This window comes from Takifugu flavidus, chromosome 1 (genome assembly GCF_003711565.1).
Source record: "Takifugu flavidus isolate HTHZ2018 chromosome 1, ASM371156v2, whole genome shotgun sequence".
NCBI lineage: Eukaryota > Metazoa > Chordata > Actinopteri > Tetraodontiformes > Tetraodontidae > Takifugu > Takifugu flavidus.
The window spans coordinates 22,782,641-22,806,030 of record NC_079520.1 but is presented as its reverse complement, the minus strand read 5'-3'; the positions used below and the strand labels follow the sequence as shown (position 1 = coordinate 22,806,030).

The 23,390-nt window shown below is 41.0% G+C and overlaps 1 long non-coding RNA gene across 1 annotated transcript; it reads left to right on the top strand.

The window, feature by feature from the left end:
* The first annotated feature begins 1,495 nt into the window (after window positions 1-1,495).
* Window positions 1,496-22,140, top strand: LOC130517413 (uncharacterized). The gene is made up of 3 exons (XR_008947718.1): window positions 1,496-1,705; window positions 21,412-21,503; window positions 21,574-22,140. It is a non-coding gene; the product is annotated as an uncharacterized LOC130517413 (long non-coding RNA).
* The last annotated feature ends 1,250 nt before the right edge of the window (window positions 22,141-23,390 follow it).

Here is a 23,390-nt window from a genome sequence, read left to right as displayed (position 1 = left end):
GAAGTTTAAATAATCCCTTTAATTTAGGTGTAATGCAGCCACTAAATAATAAAATGAGGAGCTGCTGCACTGAATGCACATGATATCATACTTAAATATCATGATATATTATAAAATATGAAGAAACTTGTCTTTTTAATATACTCAAGATTAACTATATTCTATTACATCTGCATGCCTATTAGTTGTGATATAATTGCTGTTTGTTTCCAGTTGTATCATTGCTAGCATCTCCTGATGGTTTCCTCTTTGCTTTACACAGAGATTAGGCTCCTCTTAAGAGGTTAAGATGGTGAAATGATGCCAACATCAGGAACAAAGATCAAGTGGACCAGCTTAGGAAGGAGAGAATATGTGGACTTTGACAAATATTGACGAGTCCCTGCTGCCTGGCAAGTTAAAGCTATAGGGCCTTCAATCCGGCTTCCTATCCTGGCTGATGTTTTATGATTAATAACTCTGCTACAATCAATATTGTCTGTAGATGCTTTATAGAAAGCCAAGGCCTGATCCCCAACAATCAAAACTGGCAAGGAAAAACTCCCCTTTAACAAGAAGAAACCTTGAGCGGGACCAGGCTCATATGAGGGAGACCCTCTTGCTGATGGCTGCATGGGCAGAGAAGGAGGAGACAGAGAAAGAGAGAGAACTGAACAGACATCATTACACCTTATGGCACAAAGACGTGCTGAAGTACACATCAGACCCTGGTTGGGTGGGAGGAGGACGAGACTGGAGGTTAGTGGTGGATCTGAGTCCCAGGCTCTGCTTTCCACCAAAGCTCAGCCCAGACTCGGTGCTCTGGTCCTCCTCATTTTAAAGATTTAGATCACAAAGCTGACTGTGTCCTGGGAGTTGTGTTGAGACCAAACCAAGGTTTGCCCAGAAGAAGTCAGTTGCAGACATTTTGTGGTTAAAACAACTACAAGGCTACTTAAACATTTGGGAATTTGAGACCAACCCAAGCCATCAAAGTCCTCTCAAGTGCAACTGAACAGGCAAGCTGGTGGCTCTGAGTGAAGAGGAGAGACCCCTCCTGGGCCCCAAAGAAGGATCTGTGGTGCAGAGAGATTGTGAGAGGTTGGGTGGGGGGTGGGGGCACATCTGGGAGGCTGATAAGCCCTCTTGAGGTGTCGTAGGCCTATCATTGAAACACCAACCTAGGAGGGTGTTCTAGTGGAGGTTCCAACAAGGCATTCAACCCTTTTGTCCCTCAGACAACAGCATGGCTCCATGGAAACCCCTCAGATCCCATCTCACACCTCAGGTGTCAAATCTATAAGGGATTGTAGCATCTAATCCTGAAACACTACTGAATGCTAATTTGGCAGCCTTTGTTTTCATCCACACAGTTGTGAGCTGCAAGCCTTTGAAACACGCAACATATAGATCCCTGCCTGTGACAGAGTTGTGTAAATTACATGCTGAGTCTGGTCTCTGTATGCTCTGTGCATCCACATGCTGCGTAAACACTGTTTTCAACCATTTGATTTGGCAAGGACAACACCTTGTTTCCATTAAGTGCCTCCTCACTTGTGCCTCTGTACTGCACAAACCCTGCCTTTTTTGTCTTCATCAGCCCCCCCAGTGCTTCAAAGTGAGCCATTACATGTCCCCAGAACATTCTGGAGCTCCATAATGGGCATTAATAACCATCTTCTGCTGTAGCACATGCAGGAGGCAGGTCGCACTTCAACAGTACAAAGTAAGTAAATAAAAGCTTATCCCAGTACTAAGACAGCTGCTGCTTGGTGTGTCCTATGCACCCATGCTATTCAGCACCTACGGTGCAAAGATTCTGAGCAAAGGAGGAAGAATGTTGATATGACAATACATTATGTGACATATAATTGTTTTCCACAGCAAGAAAGGGTACAAACTAACAGCTCAGCCAGAGGGAAAGTCATTGGAGGTCTTTTCGACAAGTGTCCTGGCATTTTTCCTTCCATACCACTGTTGTTGATGCTTGTTATGCTGTCATACAGGGTTTATTTTCCTATAAGATTGTTATTTCTTATCCCATGCAGTATTTGAATGCATAAAAATGTCAGATGTTTTTCTGGACTGAACAAAAAGGCAGATGGGGATAAGAAAGTAGGCAATATGTCGACATGATGTATGAGCCTGGAGGAACAGAAATGAAGCCCATGCTGTTATTGTTATTTACAAAAAGCAAATCTTCAGAGTCCCAATTACTCCTCCCTGGAATTGTTCAGCCTATCAGCAGTATACTTTTCTTCTTAAAATGCTGCCTGACATAAAAATCCTCATCAGCTGTAAAAGCTTTGCTCCTTGTAAATACTTGTAAATGTATTTTAGGTTATTGCCTACTCAAAAGACTAACACTAAGCAAAACCTTAAATCAGTGTTTTTCTGAAATACTATTAGATACCAAGCAATAATTAGTGCCTCCATTAATCACTGTGACTTAATTTTACCGTGACTAACACTTTACCATAAGGATGCGCTCATGCACTGCATGTGTTTTCCACAACCTGATCTAGACTGTCAGACCTGGCTTCCCACACTGCCAACAGCTGTAATTCATTGAAAGAAATCTTTAACTCTGATATCACCCGGTGTGTCATCAAATTGTGAATCCAGGTTGTGTAGAAAGATCAGCACGATGCGCTGAGCGTGGCTGTGAGATAGCAGCAGTGACGGTCCACAGATGATAGCGGTGGAAGAGGATTTGCCAAGGCTGATGGGCATTCAAAGCTGAAATAAGCTGTACTGCTCTCACAGGGTAGACAGGTTTGGTATCTCAGTTTTAATGTGTAGGGTCAAAACTATCTTCGGTACAGTGTGTGCTCTGCTAAACAGGAAACATTTGTGTCTTCAGATTTGGAAATGCTTTTTCTTGAAATTTAATGTAGGATCCATTATATACAAGATTTTGTATGATTTTAACCCTTTTATGCCTAGTGATCACTATTAGAGACCGTTTTTTAGGGATCAGGAGATGTCACCACATGATTGGGCAGGATTGGGGGTGAAAGTCAGCTGAGTGAGGACTATGACAACAATGTCAATGTGAGTAGAAAACCATAATGAAGTTTTTTATTTAAACTCAAATCAAATTGATATTTAAACATTTCCCCCCAGCATCGAGTTCAACATTACATTGATTGCCACTCACCATTTTTGTAGTTTCCATTCAGTTACCCAACACAGCAACACAACTACAATGAACTACACTGGAATAAAGTAGTACTGCCTCTGCAAGCACAAGTTTAACCCCAAGCAGAGCAAATGTAAGAATGGAGGCGCATACTGAAAACACTGCTGTGAACCAGCATTGCTTAAAATCCAAATTGACCAGCAAAGTCAAGAACAACGTCCCGTCTGTCAAGCTAAAAGCGATTTGGGGGAAATCGGCACTTTGTGCAAGGTTTACAGGAATTGAGCATGACGGCGTTGACGCGGAATAGGGTGCATGTAACATATTTGCGGTCCTAGTCAAATACGCAAGCTATTCAGGCACATATAGGATTCCTGGACTCATAATCTGTAACATGCACACTCAAATGTCACTTTAATGCATAAAATAGGCCAGAGCCTGAAAGATTTCTGCACAGTGCGCGCTGGTCATGGCTATTTGCGGTGTTTCCATGTCCAGTGTGAATGGGCATAAGACAGACATACGTGGCTCCTGTACTACATTTATTATTATACAGAGGAAGAAAAAAGAGTCTGATTAGGTGGGAGTAGAAAGGGATGGGAGTGGGATTCTTTAAAACTTTAGGTTGGGATTGGGATGGGATGGAATCAACCTTTAGTGAGAGAGGGAGGTTTGTTTTAAAAAAAAAACAAAAAAACATTCACACTGGATTGGGCGAGATTGGTTTATTTCTTTGGGAATGGGTGCAGGAGTCAATATTCACTCCGTTGTCAGCCTCTAGTCAACTAGTCAAATGGACAGCTATTCAGCTATTCTTGAATGGTCATTTGATGGCCAGGAAAAATCTTGGCTGAGGTTCATGCATGTAATGGATAATTAAGCAATATCATGTGAGACTGTTTTGCGGACTATCAGCAGTGGTTTGATTCAGTCATAGGTAGATAAGATAGATAATTTCGCAAGTGCTAATACTCAGCACGACAGCATGGCCTCAAGTGTGATATAGATTTTATACAAATGGTATACAATTACAGTTTTTTAGTTAACAGTCGTAAGTGAGAAGAGATTACGATTGTTGGCTAATTTAGTCATTTACTTGGCTCTAACTACACAAATAGTTCAGCAACTGCAAGAAAGACAAACTGCTTTACAAACACCTGTGCGGCAGAGTGATATTGTCTGTAAAAAGTCCCAGTACTGTTGTATTCTCTACCAGCCCTCATGTCTTGTCCAACAAATTACTTGGTCAGTACTTGCTGTAGTCTAATAGTGTGTAACCATTATTTTTGTCTATCTTTAAGGATATGTGCTGCACTAGCTGCTGGCCCAGAGCATATTTGTGCTGAGATAGGCTACAGCGCCACCCCCATAACTCCAAATTAAAAAACGTGGCAGTTAACAGAAGATGAATGAATAAGTGGAGCCGATTTTAAAAATTGCAGTGAACTGTGGTATAACTAAAAAATGGAAATTGCCTGTAGGGGCAGCAAGTCTTCGTGAGAGTGTATGCAGAAGTATAATGAATGACTTTATCAGTAACATCATCCCACAACTTTCTGTGTATATCATGTAAATCCATCTTTTTTTCTGACAAGCTTAGTGCAGCCTAATCTCCACCACAGTGGTTAATGTCACACAAATCTCCACCTATTTGAGTTGTGAACTTATTAATGGTGCCTGTAATGACTGATTGAAACCCTTAGTGGCTCCAGTAAATAGCCTAAATAAAAGCTATAGTGATTTGTTTCTGCAGTGTTTAATCTTGTGGAGAAACAATCATTATTTGGAGAGACCTTATCAATGTATAAATAACATATGGACGGCTACGCTAAATCTTTAAAGAAATGTTTAAGCTTGAATGAAACCTTTCCATCTATAACATTAGCTGGAGATCCCACTAATTTGATTAGTGGGATAATTTGATCCCAGCACTGTTAGTAATGACCTTTCAGCCACATAAATATTTTAAAAAGAATGACAAAGTGAAATATCGGTAGAATCAGTTTGTGGATACAGGCAGACATTTCATTCTTCTCAAAAGGAAAGGAAAGAAACAGTGGATGCTATCAAAAATGTTATACTCTTTTTTTTTTTTTTACAGAATGATGTGTTTTAATACTAGATGACAGAAATGTGCATAAAAATGCCCCCCATCACACGAGGACGGCAAATATCAGTCTTCTGATAAAAATTCCCAGCAAGACACAAAATGATTTCTCTTACAAAATGACATTTGACTAATCTCCAATTTTGAAGTAAACCTGAGTGAAGTCAGGAATTGTTTAACGTCGTCTTTGTTTTTCCATCTACTTGTTCTCACGTCTTTCCTCTTAAATCTAAATTAAACATTACAAATACCGCCAGATGATCGCGAACATTTCAACACCCATTGCAGAGAGAGGGGAGTTTATTGCAGAGCAGCAGGAAAAACACCACACATGAGTGTTCATGCAATATCCACACAGAATCCACAAACCATAAATAATTAACTCACTTGTTTGTGGTAATGATTTGACATTAACCAGACTACAGGGAAGCTGGCTGAAGGTGGCTAGACAAGACAAATAAAAAACATACTGAGGCATTATTTTACAGTTTATATATACAATTCATCATGTTAATCAAATATATGACCACTGAAAATAACAAGGGCAGTCAGTTTTTCATCCTTTCATTAAACTAAAATGAGCCAGTGACTGCCTGCAATGTGCTACAACAGTGAAAATACACTGCAAATACACAGACATTTAATATAGAATAAATAATGAAAAAAAAAACAGTAAAAAATGCAATTTACTTAGAGTAATTGTAACAATCGTGTACTAGCATGAAAGCCTTGATGCTTAAAAGAACGCGTTTTAATTTTACATGACATTATTTTCAAAAACAGCACTGATTTTAAGCCACATTCAGATTTTCTGCTGATTGATATACTATAAATCTATCTCACCAATTTCTTGCTATTATGTCTTATTTCATATTTTAATTCACCTTTTTAAAAAGACAACAAAAACAAAACACTATCTCGGTGTGTTGAAATGCTGATAAACATCGAGTCTTGGAATTTGGAAATGGATATTGCTTTTGGAAAAGCCGAACAGAGGTTAGGGATAAATGAATAAAAACACCCACCACTGTTGTATTACAGGCCACTGTTTTATCTTGCTTTCCATAAACCCAGATTCTTGTTTTAGGACGCATGAAATAGATGATTGCTTGGAAATCTCCAATTTTCCTGCAGGTCAGAACAATGTAGGATACAATTTGGCCCACTGGTTTCTTAAAGTTCCTGCAAAACATCTGATAAAATAGGGGTGACTTAACATTGAAGGGATCTAAGAAAAGGGCGATAGATTTGACAAGCGAAAACAACAAAGTGCGTGAGGACCCTTTTTATTATGTAGCCTCAACCACATAATAATAGCAGCATCAGCTCATTAGAATGTATATCACTTCTACAAGGCGGGTGTTGATACCCAACTCCACGAATATTTTGCATCTGCATGGTGGGAAGGGCTCTGCATGATCACACAGTAAATGAAATGAAAGTGTACAAGAGTAGTTGGTATTCCAGGCAGCCCATGTCCTTGTAACAGCGTGGAATTTTTGTTTTATCTCATTGGAGGATCTCATCCATTATTTAAAATGCAAGTGCAAAACCGACAGATGCTCCTCAATAATTCTGACAAACTCCCTGCTTCTACTCTCTCTCTCTCCTTTTTCTGTCTTGCTTTGACTCTTTCCTGTTTTCCGTTGGTGCCTGCTATCTCCCACACCTCTGTCAATGCCTATCACAGCGACTTGGATGGGTGTCGGCAGACCCTAGCGGGGCCCAAATTGAAGCCGGGAAAGGGTAAAAGGAAAAAACTGTGTGATAAAGGCCAACACAAATGAGAAGCTGCACATGAATATATAATGCAGCAATTTGAAGAGACACTGTTGTTTGTTAATTTCCTGCCTGGCACATATATATTATTAAAATATGCAACTTTGAACTTGTGATGTGCACATGCAGATTACAGTGGGGCTTATCAAAACGCTTGGACACCCCTCTGAACATGATGTTGATGATGACCTATAGTTCCTCAGATTTACTTGTATTTTTCCCCACATTACTTTGCCTAGAAACACACTTTTAATTATTTAATAATCCATTATGCACAACTACATATACTGGTCACGCAGAAGAGGTGGATTTTAATGTCAATGTCTATTTGGTTGATTCAGATTGGCTGTATTACCAGTTTTGCATATTTTTGACGTTAACGTCTTTCTGTCAATTGGGAAATGTTCTACAGTTGATCAAAAGGTGGCACTGTTGATCCTTGTAGAGGTGATATTATGTCATTGGCAGAGGCAACACTTAGTCTTTTACCAGTCCAATCTGTTGTTGAGAAAGTCGGGAGAGTAAGTATTCATCTTTAGGACTGGCCTGCTGTATATTTCGAGGTGAGGCATGTGCAGAGGGGTTTCCAGAAATGATCCTCATCTGACTCTGAGGTGATCAATTATGGATTTTTTTTATGGCTTTGAGTTATTCAAGTAACCTTTTAACAGCTGCATTGTGTAAGTGGTAACAATGTGCCCGTTTTTATGCATTTTCGTTTTTAAAAGTCTTATCTCATTATCAAGGTTGCCATGAAAACAGGAGTGTTTTCTAATCAATTCTCTCATGGCTTGAAGCTCAGGTGTCCCCTTCAGTGAAGCACTCACATGGAAGGACACATCAAAATAAAGTCCTTCCCTCCTTTCAAAAATGACACAGCATTCGCTTCCTTGCTTGTTAATGCTTTATCGCTTTAGTTTAGGTCTCCTGTGATGATAACACACAGCGACGTGTTGTGACATTTTCAGACAATCAATAATTTCATGTGCAGCAGAGGATGGTCATTCTCTGACTTAAAATATGTTAAAATGCCACATGCTTTCACTGAATATAAATGAAGCCAGTTTTTTTTCCCCACAATTTGAAATATCAGGACTTATATGGAATTCCCTGAATTCTTCATGAAAACACAAAATTTGCTAATATTAACAGGGAAGAAGTTATCACATCTAAACCAGTTAACTGAACCAGCTATTTTTGAACTAAGGTAATTTCTGTGGACTGTTATTAATTATTGTTCATTTTATTTATTTTTACATAAAAAATGGTCAGATATATGATAAAATCTTAAATTGAGTGCATTTTCTCCTAAAAACTGAAATTTTTGTCATCCTCATTCTCATGTTACATCTTTGACTGGCACTTTCAATCTTATAATTCATGCACTTGTTCCTGCATTTGATACAGTAAAATGGGAGTAACATTCGGAAGGTCAGACACACCACACACCTAATGGATTCTACTTCCTGTTTGTAAGTGTGATGCTGTCTGAACTTCAGCCCCACCCTCCTTCATATGTTTATCAATATGCAATGCTACGGAAAAGTCATTTACATCCTCAGGCTCTCTATAGAACCATCACCAGCGGGATTGCCAATTCCTAGGTCATCATATCTCCTTTTTCCAAGCAGTCACTCATGCTTAACTGGCATCGAATTGGTTGTTCTTCCAGTTTACCTTACTTCTTCCCTTCCTACATCCATCTCATATTCTGCTATTGTAACAGTTTCTCAATTTTTTATTCCTCCTTCTAAACCAGGGGTGGGGAACCTTTTTCATATCGAGGGCCATTTCAATTTTCATAAAGTCCTCCGAGGGCCATACTATTATGAACACATACCTAGGGATGCAAAAAAAAAGACAAAAAAAAGTCTATAACCACTGTGTTACTAAGTCTCATGATTGCTGCATTTGAGTTTGAATTATTTATTTAGCACACATGCATATAGAATCACCAAAAAAATAGAATAAAATGACAAACAAGTAAAATATGTTTTCATGATCATACAAAACAATAAAAAAAGAGGTGCAGAGTTGAGGCAAGAGACCCGTAAGGGCCTGTTCGAGGCCTCTACTCACAAAAACTGCAATACAACAAGATAATCAAGAAAATAAATTAAAAGAAAGAAAGATAAAGACAATAATAATAACAACTAGAAAGCACTCGGAGAGCGCAGACCTCCGCCAAGCGCAACAATTCCTGGCATATTGTGATTTCCACCATAAATATTAGTCCCACATATACTTTGACTATATATTTAGATTCATTGACCATAAAAACATACCGTTAGCCACTGGAATCATAACAATATATGTCTTAGTTCAATAGTTATTCACGAAAAAAAATTCACGCTTTGAAACAATTTTACTTTGTCCGGCGCGAGCGCCTCAGCGGCGGCTACGAGGCACTCCTTCACGAACTCTCCTTCGGTGTGACTTTTCAGCTTCGTGGCTATTAATTCACTCACCACAAAACTTGCACGCGTAATATTCTCTCTGTCGGTGCATGGTCGTGTGAAAGCTGCTTGTTGAGCCTCCAAACGCCGACGAAGAGTGTTAATTTTATCCAAACGCATCTGTCCTTTCAACTCGTCGCGTTTAGTGTGTTTCGCTAAGCATTTTTCGTCTGTGTCAATCAGTCCAGCCCATTACGTACATCACATGCTGTGTTCACTGACCCTGACCTTGACTCGAAGATAACATAACCGTCTGTTTTATCAAAGAAAAGGGGAAAATATTCCCTCTTGTTACGAAAGAAATTTCAGGATACGAAAGGCAAAAATACGCTACCGCTGCGAACGGTCCCATTGTATAAGTGCACATATAAAATATAAAAATCGTATTGCGTTGCGGGCCGGTAGAAATGGTCTCGTAGGCCGTATACGGCCCGGAGGCCGGGGGTTCCCCACCCCTGTTCTAAACCATGGCAGTTATGTTATGTATGCCAGCTATCTGATTCCATCTTCCCAACAATCTAATTCTTTACACTGTAATACCACTTCTCTTCTTCCTCAGCGATATATCCCAGATGTCTTCAGCCATCAACTTAGTGACACGGCTGAACTACTCCATTCCTCCACTAAGCAAAATGTACATCTACAGTGGCCAGCTAGTTTAATCATTTTATTGTCCCACCCCCTGAATGATAAACTTTGTTCTGTGACAACTGTTTAAGATTTTATAAGCTTTTCAGCCTCAAAGCATTTATCCGGAGGAGTGCAAAGAAAACAAACATTCGTGGAACACTTTTGCAGAGTTTGAAACACATTTGCAATTTAAACAGTTTTACATTTTTACAAAACAAAATGAGAAAAAACAAAATTTACATTTACAAAAACAAATTAACAAAATGGGATAAACTCCAAGAAATGATGAAACAAATTTGCAAATTGCAGAACACTTTCATCAACTCTAAGACAAATCAGCAAATTGGATGGACATGGATGACTGGAAGTCAGTGACAAGTCGTTGTATTGGTGCTGTTGCAAGAAAGCTTGCCACCAAAACCAAGAAAAATAGTTAATGTTTTCCCCTTTTTGTTTAACAGACTTTACATACAGAACATTTGATGTGTTGTGTGTATATTACAACAACCATTATTAATTAACATGTGGTCAGTTAAGTAACATCCTTCATAAAGTATAAAATTGTCTAAATGTAATAATATATGTAGAAAAAACACAGGTTTTGTCAAACAATAAAGTCAATGTTTTATCCTTTTTTGAATTAATATTATCAAAATGACTTGAAATCCATAAATGCTTTTGGAAAGAGCCAAATTCAATAGCTTTATTTTATCATAACCATCAGCATGCCACATAAGGTACTTTCCATGACATGGAATTGGCTCTACACGGCTTGACTCAACACAGAAAAACTGCCTGTTTGAGATGTTTCAGTCAGGCTTTAGAGCTCATCACAGCACAGAAACAGCACTTATTAAAGTCACTAATGATCTTCTTATAGCTTCAGATCATGGAATGGTTTCTATGCTGGTTCTGCTGGACCTCAGTGCTGCTTTTGATACAGTTTATCACAGCATCCTGTTACAGAGACTGGAACATGGGATTGGCATTAAAGGGACAGCACTAGACTGGTTTAGATCATATTTATCAGACAGATACCAGTTTGGTCATGTCCATGGCATTCCCTCTTCATACAGTAGGGTTAGCCATGGAGCTCCACAAGGTTCTGTACTTAGACCAATCCTTTTTACCTTGTACATGCTAACATTTTTTTCTTCTTTTAGTACTGTACACCACTGGCTACTTCTGTAACACGTGAATTTTCCCGATGTGGGATCAATAAAGTTTTATCTTATCTTAGAAAACTTTATTCGGCAGCATGGGATAAATTTTCATTGTTATGCTGATGACACTCAGCTATATTTATCCATGAAACCAGAGGAGACAGAGCAGTTAGTGAAGCTTCAGACTTTTCTTAAAGACATAAAGTCTTGGATGTCTTCAAATTTCCTCCTCCTTAACTCAGGAAAAACTGAGGTCATGGTGTTTGGTCCTGAACCTCTCAGGGATAGATTAAATCACATGATCACTCTAGATCAGGGGTGTCAAAAAATAACAATAACAATAATACTACAATTAACTACCGTAGGAATAATATCCTTCACTGAATGTGAAAACCATTCAAACCCATGTCTTGGAGTAGCAAGAAAAACTGCATAAAGGAAACATTAATTATAGCTCAGTTTGCTACACACTAATCTACGCCTCCCAGCCAGATACCTGGCATCTCTTCTTGGATGCTAGTAAGTCAATGTCTGGGCTCAGGCTCTGAGTTGAGCAAACCCTCAGGATCGAACAAAGGTGCTCATCAGTCAGACGTTTCCTGTGAGATGTTTTGGTCATCTTCATCGAGGAGAACAGTTGCTCACATAGATAAGTGCTGCAGAACATGGAGAGCATCTGAGCAGTTTCAGTGTGGAAAAGCGGCATTGTGACAGGGATGAAATGTGGAAACTGTGAAGCGCCCACAGCATCATACTTTGACTTCAGCGTGTCACTACACTGAAGTTCGATCAGCTCGATTTGGAGGTTGGTTGGTGCATTTTCCATTTCAACTGCAAAAGGATTACTGAGCAGTTCAAACCTAGATCTCTGGATATCAAAATCGGCAAATCGCTGGTGAACTCTGTGGAGTTTTTCAGCAAACTCTGTGCGTGGGAACACGACAGTAGAGAGCTGCGTTTTTATGGTTTGGCGGCAGGGAAAATGAGCCAAATTTTCTTGCAGCATCTGATTCTCCCACAGGCATAGCTTCATTTTAAAAGCCCTCACAGCAGCATGCATGTCTGTGATGATGCGCCCCCGCCCCTGAAGCTGCAGGTTCAGCGCATTGAGACTGCTCGTGATGTCACAGAGAAAGGCCAGCTCACACAGAAACTTTTCCCCCCTGAGCTCTGTGTCTTTCCCTTTGCTTTCCAGAAACTGACATATTTCCTCACGCAGCTGAAAACATCTGTTCAGGACTATTCCTCGGCTCAACCATCTCACCTCTGACCTTTCGCTCTTATAAAGTTAACTCCACGCATAGCAATTCTTGATGTATGATGCAGTGATAAACAGTTAGTTCACCAGCACAGTTCTCCTCCTGCATCTTCTCCCGAAACCTGCCCACCAGTCCACTTTTTAGACCGCACATCGCTGGCGCACCATCCGTCGTTAATGCCACAAGTTTATCTAACGGCAGCTTCATGTCAGTAACACATTTGTAAACCTCTTCAAAGATTTCCTTGCCTGTGGTTGTGCCATGCATCGATTTTAATCCTAAAAGTTCCTCCGTTACACGCAGCTTTGAGTGCACTCCATGAATGAAGACTGACAGCTGGGCAGTATCAGACGCATCACAGCTCTCATCTACAGCTCTCATCTGCAGCGAGGGAGAATGCCACAAAGTCTTTTACCTTTTCCATCAGCTGGTCATATAGATTGGTGGCAAGCTCACATGTACGATCAGCTACTGTATTTCTGCTTATGCTCACAAATTGTTTGCTTTTTCTCTGGGCACACAAGGTCACAAACTGCATGCAGTTTTTCATAAACTCTCCGTCACTAAAGGGCCGGTTGGCTTTTGCGATCTCCGCTGCCACAATAAAACTGGCCTTAACAGCAGCCTCACTTTGTGATGTGGCTTTTTTAAACATAGTTTGTTGTGAAACCAGTTTGACACCTATGCTCTAGATGGTATCTCATTAACATCTAGTCTCTCTGTGAGGAATCCAGGAGTAATTTTTGATCAAAATCTCTCCTTCAACTCACACATTAAAATAGTCTCTAGAAGTGCCTTTTTTTAAAAAACGGTAAACATCTCAAAGATCAGAAAGCTACTAAAGGCTGGTCCAATAGTCCAGGCTGGACTATTGTAATTCTTTATTATCAGGGTGTCCAAACACCTCTTTAAGAAGCCTCCAGGTGATCCAAAATGCTGCAGGAAGAGTTCTGACAGGTATTGACAAAAGAGATCACATTACTCCTGTACTAGCGTCTCTTCATTGGCTGCCCAATAAATTTAGAGATTACTACAAGGACTAGAACTACAAGGTCCTCTGAGGCCTAGCTCCATCCTACCTGGAGGAGCTGGTGACACCCTACCAGCCCAATAGACCGTCCGCTCTCAGAACGCTGGTCTACTTGTGGTCCCCAGGGTCTCTAGAGGTAGAATGGGGGGCCGAGCATTTAGCTACCAGGCCCCCCTGCTGTGGAACCAGCTCCCTGTCCAGGTACGGGAGGCTGACTCCATCTCTACTTTTAAGATTAGGCTTAAAACCTACCTCTTTGAAAAAGCTTATTATCACTAATTCTGTAGTTGCAGTTACTATCATAGACAGACAAATTATCATACATAGGGGGTCGACTAATCATTAGGTTAACATTTTAGTTATGCTGCTATAGGCCAAGGCTGCCGGATGATCACCTGACAGACCTCTGTCACCCCACTGGGAAATGGTCTCCTCTCCTCTCCTCTCCTCTCCTCTCCTCTTTATCACATAGACTAGTGATGTTATTTCTTGTGTAGTTTTTCTGCTCCCCCCCTTCTGTATTCATCTACAGGTATCGCCGCCTTCAGAGCTGCATACTGACCTCCGACCCCACTGACCCACTCAACCTGACCCTACCGGCAACCTACTTTACTAAATATAATGCATTTCTGTATGTACTCTGTGGACTATGTGTGCCTATTCTCTCCTCTACCTCTGATCTCATCTCCCCTCCCCTCCTCTCGACTCGACTCGACTTGTCTCGTCTTGTCTCCTTTCCTCTCGCTGTACCTACGCTCTCCTCTACCTGTCCTCTCCTCTCCTCCTCTCTCTACCCAGCCGGCCATCAGCAGGAGGGTCCCCCTACATGAGCCTGGTCCTGCTCAAGGTTTCTTCCTGTTAAAGGGGAGTTTTTCCTTGCCACTGTTGCTTGTTTGGGGTTAGTCCCTGGGATTCTGTAAAGTGCCTAGAAACAATTTTGATTGTAAAAGACGCTATACGTATAAATAAAAATTGATTGATTGATTGATTGACGCCAGCGGTGAGGGATGCCGTCAGGCTAAAGAAGGAGTCGTAGCGGGCCTTACTGGCCTATGGGACTCCTGAGGCAGCAAATAGGTACCGGCAGGCCAAGTGGAGTGCAGCTATGGCGGTTGCCGAGGCAAAGACCCGGGCATGGGAAGAGTTCGGTGAGGCCATGGAGAACGACTTCCGAACGACTTCGAAAAGGTTCTGGACCACCATCTGGCGTCTGAGAAAGGGGAAGCAGTGCACTGTCAACACTGTGTATAGTGGCGATGGTGTGCTGCTGACCTCAACTCGGGATGTTGTGGATTTGTGGAAGGAATACTTTGAGGACCTCCTCAATCCCACCAACGCACCTTCCAACGAGGAAGCAGGGCCTGGGGACATGGGGACAGGCTCTCGTATCTCTGGGGCTTAAGTTGCCGAGGTAGTCAAAAACTCCACGGTAGCAAGGCTCCGGGGCTGGATGAGATCCGCCCGGAGTTCCTTAAGGCTCTGGATGTTGTAGGGCTGTCGTGGTTGACTTGACTCTGCAATATCGTGTGGACATTGGGGGCAGTGCCACTGGATTGGCACACCAGGGTGGTAGTCCCTCTTTTTAAGAAGGGGAACCGGAGGGTGTGTTCCAACTACAGGGGGATCACACTCCTCAGCCTCCCTGGTAAGGTCTATTCAGGGGTATTGGAGCGGAGGGTCCGCCGGATAGTCGAACCTCGGATTCAGGAAGAGCAATGTGGTTTCCGTCATGGGCATGGAACTGTGGACCAGCTCTACACCCTCAGCAGGGTCTTTGAGGGTGCAGGGGAATTTGCCCAACCAGTCCACATGTGTTTTGTGGACTTGGAGAAGGCATTCGACCGTGTCCCTTGGGGAGTCCTGTAGGGGTCTCGTTGTGGTGAAGAGAGGGCTGAGACAAAAGGCGAAGCTCTCGATTTACCGGTCGATCTTCGTTCCTACCCTCACCTAGGGTCATGAGCTTTGGGTAATGACCGAAAGAACAAGATCACGGGTACAAGTGGCCGAAATGAGCTTCCTCCGTAGGGTGGCTGGGCTCTTCCTTAGAGATGAGATGGGTGAGAAGCTCTGCCATCCAGGAGGAGTTCGGAGTAGAGCCGCTGCTCCTCCGCATTGAGAGGAGCCAGATGAGGTGGCTTGGGCATCTAGTTCGGATGCCCCCTGGACGCCTCCCTGGTGAGGTGTTCAGGGCATGTCCCTCCGGTAAGAGGCCCCTGGGAAGACCCAGGAAACATTGGAGAGACTGTCTCTCGTTGGTCTGGGAACGCCTGGCAATCCCTCCGGACGAGCTGGAAGTAGCAGCTGGGGAGAGGGAAGTCTGGGCCTTTCTGCTTAGGCAGCAGCTGATGTTCATCCCATTTTATCTACTGGCAACAGATGAGCTCCTCATGCGCAACGAATGCACAGACGTTGTTGCTGCTGGTTACTTTCAACATTACTATCAGCAACGTACAAATCTTTTCAGTAGATGTTGTCGTTTGTCCTCCAGTGCATCCATTGCTCTTTTTCACCTCTTATATTAAAAATATCTCAACTGTTTTAAGAAGCCGTTTTGCACTCATTGTGCGTCTAATGCAACAGGCTGATAAAGATGTCGAGCACACATCAAAAATGCTTTGTTTACTTAATCTACTGCATTTAATGTTCTTCACTGTGTCTTATCTACCTCAGCGGCAAGAAGGAGAGCTTCACTTTCCCCTCCCCCCCAAAGTTTGTGCTGCAGTCCTCACAGAAATCTCTGATTTGAAGAACACTTCAATATACACTGGCTCAGACTGTGACGGGTGTGTTGAGGACCCAAAAGCAGCACTCTGGAAAACTGGACCGTGGTAATGACCTTTATTAGCACATGGGCAAACAGGAACTCAGGCAGACAAGGAAGCACAGGAAACAGTCTGTTCTTCAGGCCCACAAAGTCAGTGGGTTTCAGGCTCGGGGATTGGGTCGAGCAGAGTAGGAGTGCAGAACCGAGGGGGGAGGACGTAAATCCTCGGAACCGTATAGTCCTGTTTACAGCGGGCAGGAGTGACAGAACGGGGCTTACAGGAGATGAGGCCGACGATGTAGCTGAGCAGACTGGGGGTGAGCACCAGTGAAGTCAGGGCCACGCGGAGAAGTCAGGACCAGGCTAACGGGCAGGAACCAGAAACGCTGAGGCAGAAGTCACGGTCAGGGGCAGAAAGCAGGAAGGTTTTCCAGGGAACAGGCAAGGCAGGCAGAACGAAGACAGGCAGGGTCGGTAACAGGTAATCTGGCAGGGAAATAACACTGGAAAGTCTCGCATCAGAAGAACAATCTGGCAAGGGCTGAGAGTGCAGGGGAGGCTTATAAACCGGGCTGATTGGGAATCGGCTGCAGCTGTGCTTGCAGGTGAGTGGAGTTGAGCTGACGGGGTGGGAGTGGCTGGCAGGTGGAGTGGAAAATTACCGGGACAGGAGGGAACTGGGGGAACGGGGCTGTGACACAGACTTTGTGATGCTCTGTGTAAATTTGCTTCTATTCTTTTTGGCTTGTGTCTTCATTTATTGACTTTATTGGTTCTGCTGCCAACAGAGCTTCACAGTCCAGCTGCTCCCTAATTGTGCATGTCAGCGGTTTGGTGCTGGACGGGTGCTACAGTAATTTATCATAGAACAGTTGCAAGCTGTTGAAATCTTTAAATGGTCACTGCTTGAGAGTTTGCTGACTAGCAAATCAAAAAATCACACATACTACATCAGGCTTAGAGCAGGTCAAACATGGATTACTGTTGGAGACTGCGGAGACTCTTTTAGAACATTTTTTTCAAACTTTGATTTGTGATTTTAATAACTGACTGATCTGTAGCACATGGATATTATTTTTTACAAATTATTACTACAATAATTTACTAAAATATTATTTTTATGAGCTACAAATTGCTACACATTAGCTAATTCTTACATTAAGCCTAAAAGGAACATTGTAGATGACTGTGTGTGAGAACGCATAAAGTGTGTGTTTAGGTCTGCTTGAAGAGAACGAAGAAAGCCATGCGTTTATGGTCAGATGATAGCTCAGCTGCTCAGAACAGACCAAAGTAACATTTAGAAGGGCCACTATATCTCTCTTTCTCATCCACAGCAAAGGGCTTCCATGTCTGGATTCATTCAACAGGCATCATTGTACATATATACTGCTCGGATAAAGTTACTGTCATTTACAAGAGCTGTTCTCCCTTTACAACATTCAGCATGAGATGAACTAAGTACACAGCTCCATACAAATAAAGCTGATTGAAACGGCATGCCAGAGCACCCCAGGTGATGGGGCTCTGCAATGCAATGTAATCCTGATTATTTTCTAATTGGTGAACCTTTCTAACTCTTGCCCAGCCAATTTGTAACAAAGCATGGATACCATGACGGGCTGCTTTTAAGAGATTGGCTGTTGTGCTGGAGTCAAACAGAGAGGAAATCTCTGCAAATTGGGAAGATTTATAATGCACCACAGAAGTTGTCTTTCAACCTTGAAATTGTAAATAAGTTGTATTTACCCCTACACCTATGGACACCCTACACCTATAGATGATTTTGGTGTTTTATAAACAAAATCAAGATGAGCTACATCGGTGAAATCTGATTATTGTTGAATTCTCAATAGCTATTGGCTTTAGTTGAAAATCTAAAAATTTAATTAATTGTTTGATTCTCATTTCTAGCTTGAAGGACTAAGGATCTGAGCAGAGTCCCACTGCACTGTTTGCCAATCAGTATTCCTTTCAAGTAGAATTCACCTGTTGTACCATGACACAGAACCCTGAAGCTGCGGAGGGTGTGTGTGCTCATGTGTGCATGTGTGTGCTCATGTGTGTGTGGATGTGTGTGTGTCTGAAATAGGACACGTGAGTCTGTTTTTGTTTGGCTCTGAATGAATTCAGACTGTTTTTTGCACATGCTGTCATGAATAACTGATGCCATGGTAACAAAAGCATCTGCTCTCTGGGAGTTGGCAGTATTACACTGCAATAAAAGAGAATCAGGTCAGGCCCTCAGTGACTCCGTTGTGTTACACTATATTTAAGCTTTGTAAGATGCATGTTATCATGGGTTAAAATAAACATTCCTTCTATTTTCAGTGAGGAGCGATGATTTCCCCTTATAGATGTGGAAAGGATTCGTATTTTTTATTTTATGGAGCATAAGTGCGTACTCATCTTGACAGCAGCTTGACTCACTGATGAGAGGGTGGATCACCATTTTTTTTCCAAGGATACTTGTGTTAGCTGCTATCATTCCCCTCAAGACTGCCATGACACTCCGTAATGCCAGCTGTTATTAGTGATTAGGGGACTGACAGAAAGACTCAGCAGGCACACGGGGAAAGTTCAAACAGTTTAATGAAGTCTATAGTGGCAGCACAGGTGTCCAATCAGGTAAGGACAATGGTCTCCCAAATGACAGGTTAAAAATATGTGTGAAAAATAGACAGGAAAATCAATCTGGCATGTTCAGGGAGGGTGGCGAGGAGACAACCACAATGGAGGGAAAGACAGGTCAAGGAAGAAACAAGACAAACATTGACAAAATTTATAAGCACAAAGTACAATCTCCATAATGCCACCAGAGTTGCAATATATCAGCTCAACCAAAACGTCTGTACGCCACAACCTCAGTAAGGTCCCTGTCCCTCTCCTATCAGGTACAGATATTATCCTGTTTATTCAGCTTTTGACAGGACATTACTTCCTTCCTTTGACAGGAAGTTGCTCGTCATTCTTCCTGAAATGTGTGTGTTTTTTTGTGGTTGCAAAATATTGTTAAGTTATTGCAGTGTAAATTGATAGTGCCAATGGCCAACAAATTAAACCATACATGTATAGATAAATGAGCATTCTTAACCCATACAGCTGATATAGTTTTATCACATCAGTTTCAATTTTTAAAAAGCAAAAACAAATTATGTACATGAGAAAAATAAAAAAAGTAAAACTTGCATTATAGAAGTCTACATTTATTGACTGTTCTTTATATGAATTTGTTTCTAGAGTTACTGTAGTTTATGGGTACTTTACCTTATTGGACACTGGTCTTTGGAGTGGTCTTACGCATCCAGTAAAAACACCAAAATACCATCGGATCCTTTAATATAAATGCTAAAATGGCACCATATTAGCAAAATCCTTCGGCGGGCTGGGGATTGTTAGAAAGTCTTGCACCTCTTTTACCACACCAACGTAGAAGCCTGCTCAGGGTTTATTGTGCCCAGAATGCATCAGTACATAGTGCTCAAGCATAACTGTACGGCTGCCATAATCCTCTCTAATTTGCAGAGCTCAGAGAACACCGTGTTTTTCAGTCTCGCTGCACAATACTTTCACACTGGTGTGACTGTTTTGACATGCAGGCATCCTACATTTGTGATTGTATTTGGGCTCTGCTTTCCGCAGATACTTTTCGTCGCCTATCGAAGAAATTGAAATGGCTTTTCAAAACACATATTAGCACGCCAGTGTCTGGAGTAAAAATGTCAAATCCAGCCAGCGCATTTTGACTGTGTGCCTGTATTATTACAGCAGCAATGTTGTGTTTCAGCTGGAGCATGACTGGAAATGATACGTATTTGGGATATTTATTATCTGACTATACATCTTTATATGAGGAGGTAGACAGATAACCTGCAATAAACTCCAAAAATGTGATGCACCTGCCACACATTTACACAAAGTCATTTAAATAATGATTTGTGTTGTTGGAAAAGAAAAAAATTCAAATAGGTCCAGGTTGACATTTTGAGGCCATTTACAAAATGTTTCATTACATGTGGGTTACAAAATATTGTATTATGTGCATTTTATATCCCTTCGAGCAGGGATGGTCATCAGAGGTTGTAGATAAGGAGGCACTGAGGTGAGTCCTTAAAGTGTAAGATTACAGTGCGGTAATATCATAAAGAATATAGGTTAGATTGGCCTGCGGGTTGTTGTAAATGACAATTGGTTCTCAGTCAACTCAACTGGATAACATTATTTAAATTGAGTTCAATTTAAATTTACAGTTAAATCTGTGCGTTTTTTAAAAATCTGTAATGCCTGTATGAAAAAAATCTGAATTTTTTAGTATTATTTTTATTGAACACAATTATATTACAGACAGATGTGTAACAACGGTCTACATTCATGTTTAATATAGAACTAACAAAACTGATGAAAATATTAATGATGACACCAATAACAAAAACAATAATAAAAAGTCATTATGCTGGGCTGCATTTCATGCCTACAGATTAGGCTGTCATGACTGGATTTCAGGTAGAATCAATCCCCAGAAACCCTGAGTATATATTTGATCTCTTCTAGGCTTGGATGGAGTAGAAGGTTGCTCAACAAGAGGGAGACATGTATAGCAAAATCCTTCTACATGCAAGTAAAATGGGGAACGCTTTTGTGTTTTTACACTTCTTGACAATCTGCCTGTCATCTGGTGCCGTGACAAAGATTGCTTAAGGTTGCAGGTCTGGGTATAGTGCTTTTGAAAAAATTCTGAAAATCGCTGACCAGTAATCAGCAAGGGAGGAACATAGCCGAAACATACAGTATGTGTCAGCATTGCCGTGGCATGTGGCATATGAAGCAATTCTCATCTAAGTTGGGACAGAATCCAGCTAACCTAGCTCAGGGGTGGGTACAGCATTATTCATACTGCAGAAAATGCAAACTTCACGACTGAAACATTTTTTTTACCAGATTTTATCATCAGTACATGAAAAGAGAAACACCTTCAACCCTGATTCAAACCAACTTACATTTGCTGCTGATTTCCAATCTGTTGACAGTTTCTTCCATTTCTGTGTGGCATATGTGACACCCACACATCTCCACAATAAAACACATTATGTGTTTGTTTGCAGACAGCGGTGCCCTGATGACATGTTAACAGCATTTCAGATGCGTTGTGATACTCGGCCTGTTCAAGCTTCAAGCTTATCGACACTCGCCTGTTGTGAGTATGGTTAGGAGGAACAGGCCTGGAATTTTTCCTTTTCTAACATTTGTCTTTATTTTCCTCACAGGTATGTGAAAATAATATGTTTGAATAAATTCACAGTTGCTAGGAATGAAAGACAATCATTGTGTTAGAATCTAAGCTGTTAAATATTTTGGAAGAAATTGATTTTATGCATTTTATAAATATTCTGTCAAAATGCTGTGTTAATATTGGCTGAGACTTGACATATTTGTTTTTGTTTTATATGTTACATATAATCTTAATTGTTGTTAAAAGCTGGAATTTATAGTTATAAGGTCAAATCGTCCAAGTCAATATGTTGATCCATTCGACAATGTCAAGATATCTAATTGACTCGTGATTGTGAGAATATTGTGCCACTGAAAATATTTGACTTTGTCATTATAGTTTGCTGTTTGTATTTCTATACACATATCTGAGCTAAAGAGAAACATTTAGCTCTGGATGTACAGTTAAGTATTGAGGAGATAGTGAAGTTGTGTGCATTGTTTATAAAACTTTTTAAGTGTGGCTAGAAGAAGGAGTTTTTCCTTTTATAACATTTGTCTTTCTCACAATCCAAAAACGAATTAAATCTGGGTACCACCCATGACATGTAATACATAGATGCTAAATCTGCTTGAGGCTTTTTTAGGGAGTCCAGTCAGAACGATGTTACAGTCATCCAACCTACTAGAAATGAAACTGCGGATTCATTTTTCCTCTTATTGTAACATTTAAAAAAAGTTGACAATTATAGGTCTTTGGATTGTAGGGTTCTTAGGCAAACTGACTTTTAAGGTATTTGCTTACAAGAGTCTCTTTCTCTGTGTTTCCAAAGACAATAACATCAGTTTTTTTCCCCAGAAACATTTGCTTCAACTGAGACTGTTAACTTGCTCTAGACAGTGAAACAGGTTGTCTGGGCCAAGTGCTAAATAAATTTATGTGTCATCTGCTTAACTGCGGTAACGGGCATTAGCATTCTGTAGAATTAGGCAGAGAGGCAACAAAGAAGAAGCATATACAAACTTTTTCAATGGTCACAAAATAACTTTGTGTCTTCGATTAAGATCTGAAAGATACCGAGACAGTTCCACTGTGCCGACGTGTCAAGCCTGTTTAACAGTATATTTTGGTCTGCAGTGTGAAATGCAGCACCTAGAGCCAGGCCAGAACTGACACTGTGTACCTGATTGTAACAGATGCTATATAAATAAAGATTGATTGATTGATTGATTGATTGATTGATTGATTGATTGATTGATTGATTGACTGATTGATTTCAATTCAAGAAATTGCTCGGTTGCTTAAAAACTACTTTCTCAATAATCTTGACTACAAAAGGAGACATAGATCTGGAGCAGGCTGGAAGTAAAAATCAAAGTTATTTTTTGAGAGCTCAGTAGTCTCCATTATTCTTGAATGAAACTATGGGTCAACCAGGACTCCATCTGCTGCTAGCTGTCTCAAAAAAACGGAACAGTTGAGGCATAAAGGGTTAATTTGCGTGTTTTTGATGTGTTGCAGTGCGCAAAAGCCATATGGATCCATTACACATAAACGTTACAGATGTAACAACAGAAGTGTTTCTGTTTACTCTGTAAGAGGTAACTTTTAAAAAAAGTTGAATTGCAATGGATCTTATGAAGAACTGAAAATGTGTCCTGACAATGTGGTAATATTTACACTTCCTTTGATGACAGATCACCAAATACATGAAAGAAAGGCTCCTCTATACAAGTGTGAAGCACTATTGCTGGAAAGTGTTTTGATGCCAAAGACGTACATAACAACACTGACAATAAAGGCCTATTCATTAAAGGAGTGCATCAGAGATGAGATGAATCAGATGAAACATAAAAATGAGAGAACATAAAA